The sequence below is a fragment of the Leptonychotes weddellii genome, chromosome 4 (assembly GCF_054177405.1).
Source record: "Leptonychotes weddellii isolate Sample4059 chromosome 4, ASM5417740v2, whole genome shotgun sequence".
Classification (NCBI taxonomy): domain Eukaryota; kingdom Metazoa; phylum Chordata; class Mammalia; order Carnivora; family Phocidae; genus Leptonychotes; species Leptonychotes weddellii.
The window spans coordinates 104815999-104838605 of NC_138372.1; the positions used below are offsets into that span (position 1 = coordinate 104815999).

A 22607-nucleotide genomic window follows, 5' to 3' on the forward strand; every position below is an offset into this window, starting at 1 on the left:
CTAAATGACAAGCTGAAGAAACTTTCACAGGATACTCTGCAAGCAGTTCTCTTCTAAAATGACACTGAAGGTGTGAATAATCTTTTTTCTAAATAGATGAAATACATAATTTGTATCTTTTTACATTTTTAACTTTCTAAAAATTTATTAAAACATCCTGATTGCTACAGAAAAAAATTTGAGGAGCTCTAGACTTAAAAATCTGTTAAAGAAAATCTTGAGTTAGATTTGTAAAACCTCCTTCCATCTTCCCCTCCCTTACTAATATGTTACACATCAAAGGGATATTTGGAGGAAAAATCCTCAAACTTCTGGAGGTCTCTGATTTCCTAAATTCAACAATTTCTAATTATTTCAACTCTAGATTAGAAATAATGGGAACCTTTGTTAATGTGTGTGGACTATTGAAAATGACAATGTATAGAAACTAATTTGTGATTAGTCCAAACACATATTTATATTGTTCTAGACAGAATAGTGGCTCTCTAAGGATGCCCATGCCCTTGTCCCTGGAATCTATAATATCATAAAGGGACTTTGCAGATATGACCAAGTTAAAGATCTTGGAGTAGGAAGATAATCCTGGATTATTTAGGTGAACCCAATGTAGTCATAGGAGTCCTTATAAGAGGGGGCAAAGAGGTCAAGGTCAGAAAAGGAGTGTGGTGAGGGGAGATTGGAGTGGTGTGAGGAAAAGTCTGTAAGCTGCTGGGTGGCCTCTAAAAGCTGAAGAGGCAAGGAAACAGATTCTGTACTGGAGCCTCCAGAAGGAATGCAGCCTTTCTGGCACCTTGATGCTAACGTTTCTGACCTCTAGAACTGTAACCTAATATATTTGTGTTTTAAACTCCTAAATTTGTGATAATTTGTTACTGCAGCAACAGGAAATGCGTACATGTAGATAGTATACATTTACTTTATAAACTGTCAAGGAAGGTGACAAAGACATTTTAGCTAAAATGTGAAACATCTTTCAGAATGGGAGGCCTACTATACAAAAGTGATGGGAGAGATTCACAGACAAATGAATAGCCTCCATCTTAGACAGATTGGTTGTCTATATAAAATTAAAAGGATACATACCTCCAACATTCCATCATTTCTTTACAGAATGCTTCCATCTTGGAATTCCATGAGATACACCTCCCTTCTGTGATTATGTGTCATTGAGTCTTCACATTCTCCCATATGCCATGTCATCTGAGAGAAGTCTCCATTTTTCTTGCCTAAAATAAATTAAAAGAAAAGCTTATGGATTTTTTTTTTAAGATTTTATTTATTTATTTGACAGAGAGAGACACAGCGAGAGAGGGAACACAAGCAGGGGGAGTGGGAGAGGGAGAAGCAGGCTTCCCGCTGAGCAGGGAGCCCGATGTGGGGCTTGATCCCAGGACCCTGAGATCATGACCTGAGCCAAAGGCAGACGCTTGCTTAACTACTGAGCCACCCAGGTGCCCCAAGCTTATGGATTCTTTCTCTTTCCTCCCTCTTTCTCTCAGTTTCACTGTTCTCTGGGGAAATGGAGGTGTGTTTACTATGTACTGGTGGGTCAGGTGGGTAGGCAGGAAAAAATTCCTCTAAAAGAAAACTCCTGCTAGTGCTTTGTTCTTAGCTTAAAAGTAGTTTTGGAGAGAAACTGCATGTTATAAAGGCCTACCCAAAATTTTAATTAAGGATGTTGAAATTCAAACTCAATGTAATTTGTTCTGTTTAACCAGCTATCTATTATGGGCTATGATAGGGTAACTTACACTAAACTAGACCTACCATAAGCAGCCATAGAATTATACAAAATAGATGAGGCAATTTCCTGACCTCAATACAGCATGTGGGGTGCAATGGTCCCACTGAGCTTGGGGATACAGAAATCAGGGTCTACAACAGCTGACAAAGCTTCATTCTGCACATGAAGGCACACACACACAAAAAAAATAGGGAGATAATTTATTTAGAGAGAGTTCCCAAAGTCCAAGTGGGGATTCCCATGAGGCCTTGTCCAAGGGCTGTGCTTGACATGTGTGCATTAAGGTTTCCCAGGAAATAGTAGCTCCAGATTTGAGAGCCAAGCACATCTACCATTGATCAGTCAGTGTGGGGGTCATTGGAATTCCAGATTGGAGAGACAGGTTAAGACTTTATTAACACGGGACATCCAACTGTTGAACTAAATTTCTTGGCTCAAGATGGAGCCACTCCTACCCACAATGCAACATCAGCAAACCAAAACTTAGATGACCACATGTCCCTGTAAATGCTCCACTTGACCAAAAACACACTATGTCTAGTCAGCCCAATCCCCAAATGCCAAACCAACTCTGGGTCTTCTCACCCAAAACAAAGTAGACTATGTGGCCCCAGACAATCATATATTTGCTACTGGCCTCTTCCTTATTCTTTATTCTTCAGACTGTAACAGTTTCTTACCTTCAGCCCCATTTTGCAGTTCTTAGAAAAGAGACTGTCCACTTAACGTAGTAAATAAGTTGTTTAGTTGTAACATCTAAGTTGTTTCCTTTAGTCATTTTTTAACACAGTGGAGACACCAGAAAGGAGGTACTATAGGAGTAAAAACCAAGACCTTATTTAGAATAAGTTCTACTCTAGAACTACTCTAAAAAGCTTGAAACCAAACACCAATAGGATCCACAGAATACAGTTGAGCAGTTGAGTTCTGCTAAACAAAAATGGTTTAGGGCTTCCCACAACACCAAACCCACAATATATAAAGCTAAGCCTACAGAAGTTGGAGTAAATCAGCCAGTAATCGAATTGCCTATCAGAACAAACATCAACTCTCCTCAGAAGAAAGTTATAGAAACTAGAATCTCTAAAATATGTCACCACCATGTTCACTAAACAACCACAAAAATGATAAAGTTTGTATATTTATGCAATGAAATTCTACACAGCAATGAAAAACAATTACAGATATATACAACAACATGGGAGAATCTCAAAATCATTATGTGGAATGAAAGAAGCCAGACACAAAAGAGTACACACTGAATGATTCCTTTACATGAAATTTTAAAATACTAATCTGTAGTGATAGAAGCCAGATCACAGATGACCTAAAGTAGGGGGTGGGACTCATGGACTTCAAACAGGCATGAGAAAACTCTTTGAGGTGGTAGAAGCATTCTCTATCTTGATTGTGAACATGTCACATCTATTTGTCAGAATTTACTGAACCATACATTTAAGATGGATGCTTTTTGTTGCACATAAATTACACTTCAATATTTATTAAAAATATAGCCAACAATGAATAAAAATAACTCCAGATTATATAATAGTCAAAACCTATCCTGAGCTGAGTGGCTAAAAAATAAAAAACCACAGGGACCTGTGAGCACAGATCCTTGCATAAGCTTACCAGATCCTCTCAGATACTATCAAACTGCATTTTTTCTTAAAGGGAAAAATTTAGTTTATGTATTAATAGCTTTCTTAAAAACAGAATGTCATGATAGCCTAAACCCCCATGAACCTGTGGGAAATTCTGAACGACCACTGGGGCATCCTACTTTGAGCATATTCCTCTTATTACATAGATCATATTGTATCATAATGATCTTAAAATGTGCTGCTTTCCCCTAGTAGACCATAAACATACTAATATTAGCTCCTGTATCTCATTAGTCTTGTGATTGTAGGACCTAACATGATGCCTGGCACAAAAATAAGTTCTCAAAGATATATTTGTTCAGCACCTGGGTGATCAGTCCAGTTAAGCATCTGCCTTTGGCTCAGGTCATGGTCTTGGGGTCCTGGGACTGAGCCCTTCATGAGGCTCCCTGCCCCAGGAGGGAGTCTGCTTCTCTGTCTCCTTCTGCCCCTCCCCCCTGTTCATGCTCTCTCTCTCTCTCAAATAAATAAATAAAAAAAAAACAGGAATAACTATTTTCATATATATATATATAGTGAAAGAACAAAATCTGTTAACTAATTCTGATCAAATTCATATCTTGGTTGTGAGGGGTTTTGTTTCTTCTAAAATTTTGGACATTGTTATGTTAATTCTTATACTAAATAATGGACTAATTTTTTTAAACAAGAACATGGGCAGAAAACTACAAAATAGTTTTCCAAAGAATACTTTAGGAAAGAATAATAGAGTAGTTTGAAAATGAAGTCCTCTTTGTAAGAAATGCCTGGCATGTTTTGAGCATGAACCATCAGCATTTTGGTTGGTGGTCACTGATGGAAAGAAAGTTTCAAAAGGCAATTGCTTCGATCATTTTATATCATTACCAATTTTATCCTATTTTTTTTCTTCATAAGCAAAAGTTTGCAAAGCTTGAGATAGAAAAAAAATATGGGTTATATGGAAAACTAGGGATAAACCTTTAGAAATTTTCAACAATTGTTATTTTTTTTACTGACAAAGATTTTTCTCCTTGACCACACTCTGGTCAGGCTCCTATGAACTTTCTTCTCAACTAGGTCCTGACTTTTGTGTTTCCATGTTCATCTCTGCATTGTCCATTTTCAGCAAGAGTCCTATGAAGTCCATTTACCTAGAATCCCCGTCCTTCCTATTTGATCACTCTTGATATCTATTTGGGTTCTTCATCATCCATTCTCCCCCATTCCCTCATTCCCATTCACCCCCACCTGCCTGCCTTCAGCAAGAATCCTGTTGGGTTGGGTTAGCCAGAATCACCCTTCAACTCTGATGTGTTTTCTTTGTAATTTTCCATCCACTGGCTCCCTACACTGCTCTTTGGCTATAAATTTCCACTTTTCCTTGTTGTTTTTGGAGTTGAACCCAATCTTTCTCCCACACTGCAGGACCCATTGCAGTGGTCCCTATACCTACCACAGTGGTACTCCTTAAATAAAGTCTGCTTTACCATTCTTTAACAAATGTCATGAATAATTTTTACTTAGCATAACAATGGAATTCTTTCTATTCTCTATGTCATATGTTGATTCCAAATATACTAATACTAATTAGTATCATCCTCCCTTTTATAATGTTTATATTTTTGTTGGAAAAAGATTGTCTTTGTTCCCTCCCACATTACAAACATGATACATGTTAAATAAAATTATCTTTGTCATCTATGTATAAATACCATGGTCACAGAAGCCACTATGAGAAGGGGGATTAAGGGATGCCCAGATGGCACAGTCGGTTAAGCATCTGACTCTTGGTTTTGGCTCAGGTTACAATCTCAGGGTCATGAGCTCGAGCCCCGCATTGGGCTCAGTACTCAGCAGGGAGTCTGCTTGGATTCTCTCTTCCTCTCTCTCTGCCCCTCCCACTCATGTGCTCTGTCTCCCTAAAATAAATAAATAAATCATTAAAAAAAAAAGGAGGATTAAAAGTATATTCCTCCTCTCCCCAAAGTTTACATAGATTGAATTTCAAGACTAATTTGGCTTGAGAAATAAAGTGAAATACTTAGGAGTAACTATTTTCATATATCTAATTTTTGTGTGTATAATATAATTTATTTTCCTAACATAAAACTTTCCAATCTACAATTTAAAATAAGTGCAGAGATTATAAATGACATGTTTAGAGTCTGTTTCAAAGAGAATGTGATAAACTCTCTTCTTTTTGCAGATGTGATCAACATGAAAATGGGACTTGCTTTCCTTTTGAATACCAGAAGGGGCAGTTTAAGTTTCCCTGAGCCAGCAGAAAGGAAGCATTCTTATCGTTCTTCACTTTTTCCAATTCTATCCCAACTGCATTCCCAAAAACTTAAGCCAGATCTAGGAGCAAATGCCTTTGGTCAGTCATAGCGACGGCCATTTTGATTTCCAAGGTCGGGGCGGGGGGAGGTATGATTCACCGTGAAGGTAACATAGTTTTACCTCGCTGGCAAAGCATAAAGAAGCCAGACACTCCTTTGGAAGGATAACTATGGCTATACATCAGCCAGCTCTTATCTAAATTATTTCTTTAATTATGGCATTAGAGTTATTCACTGTTTTCCCAAAGATTTTTTTTTTCCCTCTGTCTAGGCTGCATAATCATGAGTTTTGTCTTTTGAAATCCTTCTCATTCTTCAATGCCCAGCTCAGGGCAAATTTACTGAAAATAATCTTTAGCAAATTTTAAAAGTTCATATAGTTTTGAGCAAAGAAATGCTTGCATTGCACATAGAGATATGAAATTTTTTTAAAGAGAAAATATGAAGACTATTCTGTCGAAGTTGACTTTCAATTTTCTGAAGTCTGTAGGGTGTCCACCTCCATGTCCGTTACCTAAGGAAAAGGTGCTTGCTAATTGCAGCTGGAGACTTGTTATCTAGCAACACAAAAATGATAAAAGCAAACCAGCGAAATCTTTGCCAGACATACTCAGCGTGAATTAATCTCATGTTCTTCTGTGATTTAACAGTGTCTAAGCTTTCAACTAGCTTTGAGCACTTAAAAAATTCAATTGCACAAACATTGATTGAAGACCTGTTAGGTGAAAAATAACATGCTAGGGAGAAGCTATACACATGAACAGGATATGAGTCAAAAGGAACATGGAGAAAGAAGGAATACCCCAAAGGGGGTGCTGTGAGTGAAAGTAGGGGAAATGGAGAAAGAAACATAATAATCTTGGTCTGTGGAGTGAGAAAGCATTCTAGACCAAAAGAAAGTGTGGTCAGGGAGAGCCCAGAGCAGAGAGCTCTTTTGAGCAGTTTATAATCCAGTGTGATTATAACGTTTCTGTGCTTAAAAATTGCCTGGACAGCTTATTAAAAATGTAGATTCCCAGGGCTGCTTGTCTGGAGAGTCTGATCCGTAGGTCTGGATTGGGGTCTGAGGACTGGTGTCCCAGGTGATTCTGATTGTCAGTGGCCCGGATGCAATTCTGAAAAGTCCTGGTCTGAATGTGGATGATAGAGGACTCGAAATGAAGTTCAGACTAGAAATTTGCTTCAGAATAGATGGTGAAGAGCTTCAAATGTTTCACAAGGGAACATTCAGTCAAGAGCCAATGAAGATTTTAAGGAAAACTGAGGGTCGAAGTTTAGGAATTTCACTTTGGGAGCAGTGGAGATGATGAATTGCAAAGAACCTGAAGACTTAAGAGGAGACAAATGCAGACCCTTCTCTGACAGTTGAAACAGGTGACTAGGGAGGGAGCAGAGGTGAGACAGGCCAGCAAGACTTGGGGCACCTACGGATCTAAAATTAGGTGGGCAGGAGAAGCCAAGATGATGTGAGATTTCTAGTCTAAGGGATACAACCAAATCAAAGAACAGGGAAGGAAGAAATCAGTAAGTTCAGTTCAAAACCTGCTGTCTTTGAGGTAAAACATTCCTTCAGTGGTGTCTAATAGGCTCATGTGTATCTGGAATGCAAAAGAGAGGTCATGGCTGCATCCATCCATGCAATCCTTCCTTTAACAAATATTGACCAGGTATGTACTGGGGGTCAGGCTCTGTTCAAGGTGTGGAGTATATATTTATGAGCAGGAAAAAAGCAAAGCTCTTGTCTCCATCACACTTACATTTTAGAGGCAGAAAACAAATAAATAAATACACAATATCATGTTAGGTGCCAAAAAGCCTACGGAGAAAAACTAAAAGCAGAGAAGGAAATAGAACATTTTGGAGGGCGCTATTTTTGATGGGAAAGTTGGGATAGATTTCTCAGTGACATTTGAAATGAGACCTGAAGGAAGGTAAGAAACGAGCAAGCAAAATGAATAACTGAAAGAAAGATGATTCTAGATGCCATGGTCTATCTACATAATTTTGTATCTTCCAAGTGTGAAGCTGATCTGTGCACATTCATGCCCTCATCAATTTAATAGTTACTGACTGAGTCCTACTCTGTGCCAGGCAGCTATTCTTGGCATTTTGCTTACATGTTTGTAAGCAAAATAAACCACCCCCTTCAAAATAAACCCTAGGGTCATGGAGTTTACATTCTAGTAGAGGAAATAGATAAACAAACATAAAAAAGATAAATGAGGGAGGCTTGGGTGTCTCAGTCAGTTAAGCGTCTGCCTTCGGCTCAGGTCACGATCCCAGGGTCCTGGGATCGAGTCCCGCATCAGGCTCCTTGCTCAGCAGAGAGCCTGCTTCTCCCTCTGCCTGCCCCTCCCACTGCTTGTGCTCTCTCTCTCCCAATCTGACAAATAAATTAATAAAAATCTTAAACAAAACTATTAAAAAAAGATAAATGAGTCATCAGGAGAAAAAGTAAAGCTGGGAGCTGAGAAGTGGGTTATGAAGTATCAAAGGGGATGTAGGTATAAATGTTAGATTGTGTCCCTGGGCATGGAAGCCTCCCAGGAAGGTGACTCCTCAGTAAATGTCTGCAGGAAATGAAGAAGCTAGCCATGGGGCTATCTGGAAAAAGAAAAAAAAAAAAAGAGGCTTTCCAGGTAGAAAGAACAACCAGTATAAAGATATGGAGGCAGAAGAGCGCCAGGCATGCTCAAGCCAATTGGCCTGGGTGGAACGTAATAGGGAGAAATCAGTAGCAGATGAGGCACGTGAGATCATGCAGGCAGTTGAAGATCATTATAAAGCCTTTGCTTTGAAATAGACTAGAGGGGCACCTGGGTGGCACAGTCGGTTAAGTGTCAAACCGTTGACTCGACTCAGGTCATGATCTCAGGGTCGTTAGATGAAGCCCTGCACTGAGCTCCACGCTCAGTGGGGAGTCCACTTGAGATTCTCTCTCCCTCTGCCCCTCCTCCCACTCATGTTCTCTCTCTTAAATAAATAAGTAAATAAATAAATAAATGTTAAAAAAAAAAAAAGAACTAGAGTAGAAGTCATTAGAAGTTTTTAAATAAGGGAGTCACAAGGTCACATTTATACATTTTTTTAATTAAAAATTTTTTTCTTTACTTTTAGTTCCAGTAAAGTTAACATACAATGCTATGTATGGGCCTAGTGGCCCAGATTTCAGGTATACAATATAGTAATTCAGTAATTCTATACATTATTCACTGCTTATTCTGATAGGTGTACCTTTAATCCCCTTCACTTATTTCTTCCATCTCCCCACCCACTTCCCCTCTGGCAACCACCAGTTTGTTTTCTATAGTTAAAGAGTCGTTCTTTGATTTGTCTATCTTTCAGTGTAGAAAGATATGGAAAGAACAAGTACAGCTACTATGATTTAAATTATTATTTAATTTACTAAAAAAGTCTAAATCCCATACATATTTTCCTCAATCCTTTAAGTTCATTATACAAATATTATTTATTTATAAACTTAGTAAAATAAGTACAATTACCCTTTCTCTGATTGTTTGATTCATCCATATTGTACAGAAAAATTCCTTTAACACTCTTTTAATGTAACTAGGATTCATTAAATATCCTAAATTCATGTGTCAATTTAATAGATTTGATTTCCTTTTTAAGCATTTCAAGTGCCTGACAATGAAAGCCTATGGCCCTAACAACAACAACAAAAAAAACAAAAAACCATGGGGCGCCTGGGTGGCTCAGTCGGTTAACTGTCTGCCTTTGGCTCAGGTCATGATCCTGGGGTCCTGGGATCAAGCCCTGCATCGGGCTCCCTGCTCAGCAGAGAGCCTGCTTCTCCCTCTCCCTCTGCTGCTCCCCCCTGCTCCTGCTCTCTCTCTCTCTGTCAAATAAATAAATAAAATCTAAAAAAAAAAAAAAAAACACTTTGCAAGTACTTAAATTATTCCTGTTAACAAATGAAGCAATCACATACATACAGTGACTATCAAGCCCCTTTTTCAAAATGTTTATAAATGTAGTCAAATTTCTGATGCTTATTAACTTAAAGACACAATTTTAAAATTAAATCAAATTCCCGGGGTGCCTGGGTGGCTCAGTAGGTTAAGCATCTGCCTTAGGCTCAGGTCATGATCTCAGGGTCCGAGGATCGAGCCCCACATCGGGCTTCCTGCTCAGTGGGGAGTCTGCTTGTTCATCTCCCTCTGCCCCCACCCCTGCCCATGTTCTCTCTCTTTCGCTCTGCTTTCTCTCTCTCAAATAACTAAAATCTTTTTTTTTTAAGATTTTATTTATTTATTTAAGAGAGAGAATGAGATAGAGAGAGAGAGCATGAGATGGGGGAGGGTCAGAGGGAGAAGGAGACCCCTGCCGAGCAGGGAGCCCGATGCAGGACTCGATCCTGGGACTCCAGGATCATGACCTGAGCCGAAGGCAGTCGCTTAACCAACTGAGCCACCCAGGCGCCCTAAAATCTTTTTTTAAAAAAATAAAATTAAATCAAATGCCCTAAAGTCCTAAATTATGAGAAAAATTACAAACATACTCATTGTATTAAACCTGATGCAAAAGTATTCATACTCTGCATAATCCTTGCTTTCATCATTTCAATGTTCACTCAAGTCTTTCCAGACTTGAAGTGTTGACCCAATTAAGGGGATCAGATTTGCTATAAGAGTTCAGTTGAGTCTTCCATCTAACCTAGAGTTGCCTAGTGGGCCCAGATTTGAGACTAAGAAGCTTACTTTATCTTCTCAGGGGAGCTGAGGTAACATACATAGCCATGAAATATGGTTTATTATGTGTCAGAGACCTGAAACCAGCTGGAAGACCCATGAGCTACATGCCTACAGCATGTTTCTATCGGGTCAACAGCTGGATGTGTTACTCCAAGGCCACGCACTTCACACGCGTTAGCTCAGCCACCCACCTTCCCCTTAGTCCAAGCTGTACTTTTACCTATCTCCTCACCTTTTATCTGCTTTATTTCAACAGATTGTGACAACCCCTACGTGAGTTCTTTCACCCCCTGAAAATGTATTCAGCAAAACTATTTACTGCCTGATTTAATTCTGCATTCCTGTCATATTTTTCTCTACCTGTAATTCTAAAAACACGTGATTGTCATTTCATTCACGCTCAAGTGCTTCTTTCATGGTTACCTGGCTCGACAGCTGTACCTCTAAGTGATGATAAGCCATTTAAAACAAAAATTGTTATATTTTCTGCCCAACATTCCTGAGGAACAGATAGGGGACAGATATGATTTAACTCCTATTTATAAAAATATTGAGATGCAAGAAGAAACAACTTACCTAGCCCTGGATCACTTTGGAGTAGTTTAATCAAAAGAATCTCTCTCAGTTATCCTGGCATTTCATGCTCAATGCCTCTCAATGAGAGATCATTTGTCTCTTTTAAAGGAAGATTAGTGAATATTTGTGTATGAATATTAAAAAACTTAAATAGCAGTCTGAAGTGTTTGAAGAATACCCAATGCTATAAATGAGAAAGAAGCTCTAGAGAACTTCTGGAAACTTACTAGGCATGTCACTCAAAGTAGAAAGAAGGTACTTCGCTCCAAGTTTGGATCAGAATTAACTACCTCCCGTGCCTGTAAACTCTGGAAATAGACAAGACTGCCATATAGAGAGTAAAACAAATGGCGAACTTACAATCCATTTTCCATCCTTTAAATTCTTCACGAAAAATACTCAACATTATTCCACACTGCCTCATCAGTACCATTGGAGTAGAAGGAAATTTATATTTATCTTATGATGATTTCATGCTTAGTGTATCTCCAAGTACAATACAAAGTAATAAATTAAGTAGAAATTGTACTTAATTTAGGCACAAGTAATCTTGTTTCTGCTAGAAAGAGCAATGGGTAAGAACATTTTCTTTCCTAAAGGATCTTGCATTTTATAGAGCTCTTCTTATTGGTTATTAATCTGTTAAATTTAAACCAGTGTAAGAAGTTGGCACTCTTAATACTTAGAAACTTTTTGTTCATTCAAAGAGCTTTATGTGGACCTGGCAGCTTTTTTCAATTTACATGATAGGTTGAGTAAATGCAACATTTATTATGTATCCAATATACTTATTTCTCTCTCTCTCTCTCTAAATATATATATTTCTCTACATTTATATGTGTAGGACATATCTTTAATATTCGTTTCAATGGAATGAAGCAATTATTGCTGCAGAACTTATTTAACTAAGAATGGCAATATTGGGTAGATTTTCAAGATGCCAACGTGGGTGCGCATGTGTGTGTGTGTGAGTATGTGTGTGTATGTGTGTGTAGTGAACCTTGAAACAACAAAGGGTAGTAGGGAGAATAGGTACACACTTGAGAGTTTCATCAATAAAGTCAGGGCAATTGAGTCATGGAAGGATGTTCATAAATTGGCAAAGTTTTATTATCGTTAAGAATGCAAAATAGTTCTTGAGATGTTCTATGAGGATTTTGAGGCCCAGAAAGAAATGAACAAATATAGCTAAGGACCCAGCCAAGCTCCCTAAACAGTAGACTGAGGCTGGACCCCTGGGCTTCTGATGCCTGCGCTCCTTCCAAAGATGTTGTTCCTCATCAATGCTCTTTAAACATTTTGACTCACCCAAATATATTCTTGGCTTCAAGAGGCATATTTTATAGTCTGAAAGTGTCCTGATCAATTGTCTGCAAATGGAGGCAGAGATGGGAAAAGAATCTGGGATAAAGCAAGATAGTGAAGCTTGGAAATCCTTCACTGACGAGTAATTAAACAGTTTCTCTAGGCATAATTGCAGAATCACTCATGATATTTTGTGGCTGAACAGATTAGCTGCAGACACAAAGCATCAGCAAAGGGACTGCATATCAGCAGCGACTCAGAAAAATAACCTATTTCAGTCACTTTTTCATTTTTACAGACCGTAGTTTATTAAATCATCTTTAGTGGCTATTGATACAGATGTAATTCCTTTCAATTCTTTATCTTTCATAGGACTTCCTGTTTTTAGAACACTTACAGGATTTTCCTAATGCGAACATGTCAGAAAAGATTCTGAGTTTCATTCCTTATAGAGGCTTTAAGCTACAGTTGGCCTCAGTAGCTTGTTCTGGATGATAAAACTCCAACTTATGAAACACCCTTGAGTGAACAAGAACTGAAAAACTTTTAAATGAACACATCTGGCCAAGGGAATTTCACTGGTACTGTCGGAAAGAGTTAGCAACCCCGCCCCCAGTCTGATACCAGGGGAGCTCTTTTCATTTATTGTCTATCATCTAACCAGTACCATTTTCATTTGGCTTTTAGCAAGTGTGAATTAGCAATAGATCCTCCACCTGTCTGATAACTTTGAAGTGTCAAATCTCATTTTTTCTTCACTTGGTCAGGTGTTAGAGACCAGTTCAGCTGTGTTACACATTTGACACTGTTGTCATTTCCTTTCTCGTGTTCTTCTGTAACATTACTGAGAAGAGAGCAACGCATATGAATATGGCTTTATATGCATAGTAAATTTTGATAGCACTTTGTTCTTGGGACTCATCTCTGGATATAGATCTGTAATTGTTAATAGTGAGTTGAAGAATACAGTGCTATGCTTTATTAATACATGACAGAGACATAATTTCTCCTAACTGAAAGATACCATTTGACCAGTGGGTCAGAGAGTGGCAATTACTGTGGAGGTACAGGTTACAACAATGATAGAAAATCATTAACAATGACATTTTGTTTTAAAACTGTGTACTTTCTGAAATGTTTCCCTCAATTGACTAATTTCCCTCAGGCAGAAATAAAGAAAGAGACCAGCTCAGTTTAATAGCTTTTAAATTTTCCTATCTATGTCTGAGGCTGAGACTATTTTCTTTGAGCACATTGGGAAATTGTTCCCAGACCTCTAAGGGTAAGGTTGAGTGAATGTAATTCCCAGAAAATTAAGCAAGGTTTTGTGTCTTGATTTATTTTTTTAACATCCTCATCTAATATCTTTGAAGGCAGCTGGTCATGCGCAGAGCAAAATATGTGATAGAATTTTTTTTTCTTTTTTTTTTGCTTTCAACTGACTGAGGCCGACACCACTGGCCAGACCATGAGATGGCCATCTTAAACTGAATTTTAAGAGCAGAGAAGATTCACTCATGGAACATTATCTGGGACCCTAAAAATGATATTAAAACGAAAAGTTAGTATGATTTCAGCTCCAGGTAACAGAAAACCCTGGCTCACCATGCCTTTAAATAGAACAGCTCAACACAACTTCTGCAGATCGTTCATCTCCAGTGCTGGGTTATACAGAGTATCAACAACCTCAGTCTTCCCATTCTGATGCCATAGGGTTAAATCATTTTACAGATAGTATGTTTGCATGGCAACATTCTGAGGCAAAACATGAACAGGTTCTCTCAAAAGTTTCACTGACAACAGAAACGTTTCCTATAAACCCCTCGGCAGATTTATGCTCACTTCTTAGTGGTCATAATTGGCTCACACAGAAACCAGCCACCGCAAGGGCAAAGGTCCACCATGGTTGGCTTCAACAATCACGATTCACAATCTGAGGCCCTCCTCCCTAGAAAGATGCGGCCAGAAGAAGAGGATGGATCCCTGAACAAATGCAGGGATCTATTAAGAAGGAAGGAAGAAAGGAAGAGGAAGGGACCTTGATGTGTGCATGACAAATCCTGTCTGGCATACCAACACACCTATACAGTTAAAAGAAAATGTCAGTTATTTAGAAGGGTCCAACACATTTACGGTTTCTATTTGTTCTTAAGTCTTTAAATGATGCTTCAAATTTTCAAAATGCTGTATCACACATATTATCAAATTTAATTATGTAATTGACCTTTATTTCATAAACCAGGACTATAAGTATGTAAAAATCTGTTTTATAACTGAAACGAATTTCTATCCTAACTCTCCATTTTAACTGAGGTAGAAAAGCTAATTGTTGTATATGCATCTCAGACTCAGTTCACTTACAGTTTTATTTGCCTCTTTTGCCTCCCCCAGCTTTATGGGGGCAGAGATGGGAAGGTTATGTACCAGCAAAGTAAGTGGGAGAAGTGGAGAGCAGGATTTGCTTATCTGTCATTATGTGTCCATACCAAACAGTATCCACTGACACGTCTGTCATCAGTTCTGGGTTGTTCTTATCCTTTGATGTTGGTAAATGCAGAAACGTTTGTTTATTCATGCCATTATCTACCACTGAACTCTTTCTTCCCAACTATGAGATGTTTTCAGGTCCACTGAATGTATCAGCTACATCCACTCTCTTCCATCCTCATCCTATCTTTCACGCCCTTCTGGTGAAACTTACCTATGTTGTCTCAGGTCCCCTGACTAAACAAACACACAAAGTCCCATCTGCCTCCCTTCCAGCTTTTTATGGTGAGGCAAGGAAATCTTGGTTACCCATCTTCCATATCTTCAGAAGACAGTGGGGCACACAAATCTACTGCTTAATGTCCAAACTTGTCTTGAAGTTCTAATACTCCTCCTCACTCTTGGTTTGCCTTATGGGAGCAGGATGCTCTGACTTTTGAGAAACCCACATAGCTAGTGCTCTGGCTTAAACACCATGCTCAGCACCATTATGGATCTGAATTTTGATGATCAAAACACGGTTTTTTAGACCCATAAACCTCTTTTCTCAAACTATTTTCTCTTTGTGGGTCACAAAAGTCTAATTTGAAAGTCAACAGCTTAGAGAAATTAGTACAGAAACGCTCACTGTTACTTGACTGTGAAGAAGGCTGGGATATCAGGAAACACTGAAGGAGGAACCAAAGGTATAACGAGTGAATTATCATCCTGCTACAATAAGGAAATGGCCTCAAGTAATCCGTAGCTAGTTAAGGAAAAAGTCATGGGATAGAATGCAAATTTTCCCTTTCAAATCCTGTGTTCTTGTCACTCTGACATCATACCATTAGCTGTTCAGAATATTTTCAAAACCCAAGAAGCATTAATAATATTTGTGTCTGGCTCCTGGCCTCAAAGCATCCAGTTGAGAATTGTGTTTGGGCCAGCCACCCCAGTGGGCAAAACCTGTTAGCCAATCTGCCTATCCTCAACTTCCTGGACCAAATACTGAAGGCTGCCTTTCCTGGAACTACTCAGACCCCAAACATTTTCCACTCTGTGGCTCATTCCCTCAGGACTGAGTGTGTCTCCTCAACAACAGTTTAATCCGAGGAATTAATCTCTGTCAACCTGTTACCTATTCCATATAAGTTATGTGTACTTTTACCTAGGGACCTTGGGAACAAGAGTTTAATTCAGTGGATGACATGATTCTGCTAGTTAGAATTTCATGAACCAGCTAGACTAGAAGAGGGAGAAAGGTAATTTGAAGGATTATAAGATCATTTGTTTGTCAAAGGTACCCCAGAGGATGATGAAAGTATACTCAAATTCCTTCAAATCTGTCCCGGTGGATTATTGCCTCCTGGCTGGAAACAGTCCACTTCATACTTGGAAAAACAGGAGACCCAGAACTTTCCCGTCCAAATAGAGGGCACAGTTCAATCTTAAATTCCAAAAGAACATCTACACAATCTATTAGTATTTACAGCTTTGACATTTGGCAAGGAATTTTGACTATGCCCAGCTGAGAAGCAATAAAACTCCTTTGTGTGACAAATTGCTTTGGTATTGAGGGTCACTGCCTCAGTATGAGCAAAGTCAGTCAAGGAGAAAACTAACCAGTTCAGAGTGTAGTCCTAATGGTTACGCTTTAGTGGAAAGTTAACTCATCATTTAAAAATTAAGCTACCATTTCTAATCTGTCTTAGTATAACTAAGATTGAAGGTGGACACTCTGAATTGTAATTCGTTAATACACCTTGACATTATTAATCTCTTCATTTAGTATGTTCTTAATGGCAAGGGCAGTAAAAAAAACTTTTCCACCAAACAAATAAAAAATCAGATGTGTACTTTTAACAAATTAATTATTTCAAGTTATATTTATTGAAAACTTACTATTCCTAGTAGCGGGTGGATACAAAAAGCTATGGTGTTCTTTTTTTTTTTTTTTTTTTGGTGCCAATTAAATACAGTTTTATTTAAGACATTGCATTTTCCACTTAACAATACAGTGCTTATAAAGTGCAATGTTTATTTCCATTCCCTGTGCATGTATTCCATATTCAAGTATCAAGAATGCCCAGTTTATTTACTATAGAAGCTCAACATTAAAACTGCCATGGAATTTGCTACAAATTTGGGTCCTTCGAATATTTTGTGTGGAACAATGCTAGACCTATTCTCAGGTTGGCTTAATCAACCGATGGTGGGTCCAGAGGAGGCACCACCAGGAAAGTCTCCAGGCATTCCTCCTGACATGCCCCCTGCACTCTGGTACAGTTTGGTAATGATAGGATTGCAGACTTTCTCCAGCTCTTTCTGCTGGTGTTCAAATTCTTCCTTCTCTGCAGTCTGGTTCTTATCAAGCCAATTGATGATTTCATTGCACTTGTCAAGAATCTTCTGTTTGTCCTCATCATTGATCTTGCCCTGAAGTTTTTCATCTTCAACAGTTGCTTTCATGTTGAATGTCTAAGACTCAAGTGAATTCTTGGAAGACACTTTGTCCCGCTGTTTCTCATCTTCAGCTTTGTACTTTTCAGCTTCCTGGATGCGCTTAATGTCTTCCTTGCTCGAGCAGCCCTTGTCATTAGTGATGGTGATCTTGTTCTCTTTTCCTGTGCTCTTATCCACAGCAGAGACATTGAGGATACCATTAGCATCAATATCAAAAGTGACTTCAATCTGAGGAACGCCATGAGGGGCAGGAGGTATGCCTGTGAGTTCGAACTTGCCAAGTAGGTTGTTATCCTTGGTCATGGCACGCTCACCTTCATACACCTGAATAAGCACACCAGGCTGGTTGTCAGAGTAGGTAGTGAAGGTTTGTGTCTGTTTGGTAGGAATGGTAGTATTACACTTGATGAGAATAGTCATGACTCCTCCAGCAGTTTCAATGTCAAGAGAAAGTGGAGTGACATCCAAATCCAACAGCAGCAAATTTTGAACATTTTCAGATTTGTCTCCAAAAAGGGTGGCTGCCTGGACAGCTGCACCATAAGCAACAGCCTAATCAGGGTTGATGCTCTTATTCAGTTCTTTCCCATTGAAGAAATATTGTAGAAGTTTCTGAATCTTGGGGATCTGGGTAGAACCACCCACCAGGACAATATCGTGGATCTGAGACTTGTCTAGCTTGGCATCCCGAAGGGCTTTCCCTACAGGGTCCAGGGTGCCACGGAACAGATCAGCATTTAATTCTTCAAACCAGGCATGAGTAATAGAGGTATAGAAGTTGATTCCTTCATACAGAGAATCAATCTCAATACTGGCTTGCATGCTGGAAGAAAGTGTATGCTTAGCATGTTCACAAGCCGTACGGAGACGACAAACTGCCCTCTTGTTTTCACTGAGGTCCTTCTTATGTTTGCTCTTGAACTCTGCAATAAAATGGTTGACCATTCTGTTGTCAAAGTCTTCTCCACCTAAGTGGGTGTCTCCAGCTGTGGATTTGACCTCAAAGATCCCATCTTCAATAGTAAGGATTGACACATCAAAAGTACCACCTCCTAAGTCAAAGATCAGTACATTCCTTTCAGCACCAACCTTCTTGTCTAAGCCATAAGCAATAGCAGCAGCAGTTGGCTCATTGATGATTCAAAGTACATTGAGACCAGCAATAGTTCCAGCATCTTTAGAAAACAGCTGTCTGGTGATCTAGCGCAGCATTCAATGAGCTGTATGGCATTCTTTTACCTCTAGATGCTTCTCATTTAAGGGAGGACACAGATAATCAAATAGATGAAGAAAATTTTAGGTTAAGTATCCAGCAATGGGTAAAGGGGTGGAGTCTTACATGATTTAGGAAAAAAGAGATGCTCCTTTTGTCTAGTGATAAAGAAGGATTTCATTGAAAAGAGACACTTGAAGGATGGTGGGATTTTGAAGGATGCCTCTTGAAGGATGGTAGGATTCTGAAAGAAAAATTGAAGAAGAGAGTGTGGTCCCTGAAAGTATAACCTATGAGACACAGGAACTACTATTTCAAAAACCATCTGTGGTTTCCTCTAACACCTTCAAGTTTTTTCAGAGTTCCATGCATTGAATGACTAAGCCAAATGGCCCAATTATCTCCTAGGAAGCTCAAAGATAGATTTAAAAGGCAGATAAAGATTTCTACATCATACCTAAAAAGACCTCAAGAATGGAAGAAGGCATCCCAATCTGCACCAACATTTACCAATTCTAGGATATAAATAGCACATGGAAGTTCATAAGCTGCCTCTCACCGTCAGGTTGACCTACCTGGGATATAGAGCCCAAGTCATGAGTACTTGTGGGAGCCACAAATGATAGCCCAAATGACCCTGCCACGACAAAGGCAGGGATGCTTATGTTGACTTTCCAGTGTCTGGCATGACACATGGTACCCAAAAGGGGGCCCCAAAATATGAATTAAAGAAGAAAACAGAAATCGAATCAGTCTTAATGAATGCAATTACTCTTCATATCCTCTTCAGCTAAATCTCAATTACTAGACAGGTAGGGTCAGCCAAAATTTATATTAAACAAGCACTTGGGGGTGAGATGAGAGAAGAGGATAGAAGATTGTTCATAGGATCGGAAAATGGTCATTAGGAATGATGTTAATGCATTCAAGTCATTCTATGTCTCTCTTCATGCCTTTCAGTTTGTGTGATGCATCTGTAATATTTATATACTTTCTGTCCACCCTACAGGCTTAATGAATCATCATGCAATCATCAAATTGGACTCTATTCTGATTTTCTCTCTAAATATCGGAGAACACAACTCTCTCAATGACACAGCATTGCCCAGTTTTATCAACTGCCAAAATAATTATTCAAATTAGTTATTACTTTACTCACTGCTCATTTCTGGGGTGTCATTAGTAATAATAAATATCATCTTACCTAACCAGTCTTCAATTAGGCCCAAGTCAATTCCTATTTACACTACCCTTGAAATTTATCTAGGAGATTCACCAAAAGCCACTTTCTATTTTTCCTCTTTACACAAACATACAAAAGTTACAGACTAACTTATGCTGTCTTGCAGATGAAATCCTCAGATATTCATACTTCTTTTACTGAGGTAAGCAAAGCAGATGTTATTCACACCATCCCTATTTTATAGATAAGAACAGGGAAGAACATAACCTGCCCAATGCCACACAGATGGGATGTGCCTGTCCCTATGCTATTCTGCTAAACTGAGCTGTCTCCGACTTCAACGAGGCCTTTCATTCTGAAATTACTGTTCTCCACCCTGTGCTCCAACCCTCCACCCACTGCTCAGCGTCACACTTGTTCTAATTCCTGGCTGGGCAAGAATAAAATGTAGAATGCTTTCATTGAAAGCACTGTACTAATTTTCTCAGATTGTTTTCCATGATGACATTTACTTCTTCTGGCAGCTTCCACTGTGTCATTTAGGCCATTTAATTGGTGTGTCTCTATCTTCAGTGGCACATGAGGTTCCTGAGCCCATTTAGGGGAAAAAAATGGAGTAGTCAAATTTCCTCACTGCAAATCCATAATTTAACCCAAAGATTTAATTTCCTTCCCCTGATCCATTGCCCTTGAGGTGAGATTCTTTTGCAAAGGGAGGTCAGTATCTATTTCTGCACACTCTGCTTTATATCAGATCTTTATTACCCTTCTGATAGACAAAGTATGGGCAGCAAGTCAGTGTTTCCCAAGGTAGAGTTTTCAGGTCAATAAAACAACTGCTTAAGTCTTCAGATGTGAATATCAAAAAGTGAGTTTCATCTAATTTCATAAACTTAAAATATATTTTATCCACTGGACTTTGACTTATTAATAGAGGGAAAAAATCAACACACTGGAAGAATGTAATAAAGACCAATTTTAGTAATTCTGAGTAAAGAGATCATCATCAGTAATTGGTTTTCTGCAATAAAATTTGATTTATTGTAAAAAAAAAATATATCTACATTCCGCAGAAGACTTAGAACTTTGTTCTCTATGCAATATAGGAAAAAGCGTCTTGAATACAAAGGTGTTCTTTCTCAATATAGTTACAAAAATAGACATTATAAAGCATTATAAAATAAACATAAAAATAAATTTAGTTATACAAATGAGAGCAATCTCAAAACAGGAATATATATGTGTGTGTGTATTTATATATATATAGTATATTCAACATATATATATATATACACACTTTACATACACATATGAGAATCAAACCTACTCTGGTTTCCAGGGTCTGTGCTGGCTATTAGATCTGTCCACTCCCATCCAGATCTGTCCACTACCCCTTTCCAGAGTCCTTGGAAACTATCCTCTAGAAAATGCTTCAGCTGGGCTTCCTTACCCGTTGGCTTCAAATTTGGCCAAGGTGAGGCACCAGTAGGAGACTACAGCTTGGGAAGAGAAAGAAATCAGAGTATTTATTCCCTGAGCTAGCTTCCTCCCTAATGGACCAAGATCAGCGATGGCTCTGTTCCACGACCTAAGGCCATAGGTCATACTGAGTAGTCTTCTAAGGATGTCTCCTCTTCTTGCCCTTTTAGGCCCTAATGGTGGTAACGGCTCCCTGCATTTTGCTTGTTTATTAGCTCTGGGGTATATCACCAACCCAGCAGGTTATCTGTACCTCTCCCTTCACCTTTGTTAATTATGTGTTCGTTAAACTCTCTTCATTTACCCAGTTGAATGTGCCATCTGTTTCCTGTCTGACCCTGAGTGGCCAGCATCCATTCTCCCCATAATTGGGGCACCATCATTCCTACCATCATGCTCTGCTCTATCTCACTCCCAGGACCAAACCTAACTTACAACAATGGGCACTAAGCAATCCCAATGCTTTCACCCTCTCAGCCACCGCATCACATCTCTCTTGTAGGTTTTTGGGGCCCTGAAACACACTGATGGATTTGCCTGTCATGTTCATTTGATGGGACTTCCAAGGCAAGGGCCATGCTGTTACATCCCCGACAGAAGGAACTAGACAGACCAGGTTTACCTAATTTTGCCATCGTGTCTGTCCTTTCTAGCCCCCTCTCCCTCTAACAGGATCCAGCGATTGAAGTCCCAGAACTGCTCATGGGTTTTTCTTTGCCAACTGACTGTGTAGGTCTCTAATCACTGGCTGCTATGAGGCTACCCTGTTCGTGGCCATGTTCCATTTTCCTTCGGGGAGTCCTTCCCTTTATTCCCATACCTACCTCTAGAAATTGGATGAAAACTCCCTAACGCTGTCTTTGCCCAATTACCACCTCGGGCTGTTGGCAACTCTCTCTGGACACCATGTTCTGCTAGCCTGGTTTCAGCCCCAGAAATTCATCCAGTGCCTCCAGTGCCCACTTAATGTAGCTGCCCATTCCAACTGAGCTTATCCTCTTACTGTCTCACCAGTTACAATTCTTCAAGGCATTTTCCTTGACCATTTCATTAGCAGAATGAAATTTAGACCCTGCCTCTCCTCTTAGTGGGGCATGCTTGAGGAACCATAAAAAGCTCTAGTCCACTAACCAATAGGTTTTCTCCACCCTCACTCACCTTCCCCTGCAGTGGAAAATGGAAGCTGATCCCTAAGAGTAGAGAAACTGTTTTAGACACTTTGAAAGACAAGGTCCAGAACGAATTTCTTTTGAATAAAATGTTACACGTAATTTAGCACTTTTCCCTCTTCCACTGCCTCACAAAATCTTTCTTAAAATGTTCACTTCTTAATAGTTCATGAGAAAGTGGAGCTGTCTGTGGCATGCTTCATGCTGCCTGCATCGAGGGGGCGGGGGGTGGAAGTGAGTGCTTTCTGAGTCCCTGCTATATGGGCTACTGGTTTTTTTCCAAATCAAGGAAGGGAGGAAACACCTATTTATCCAACTTGTCTTTAATTC

General features: G+C 39.2%; 1 pseudogene; it reads right to left on the bottom strand.

Annotated features, from left to right (window-relative positions):
* Positions 1 to 16707: 16707 nt before the first annotated feature.
* LOC102731493 (heat shock cognate 71 kDa protein pseudogene) lies at positions 16708 to 20168 on the bottom strand (annotated as a pseudogene).
* Between the last annotated feature and the right edge of the window lie 2439 nt (positions 20169 to 22607).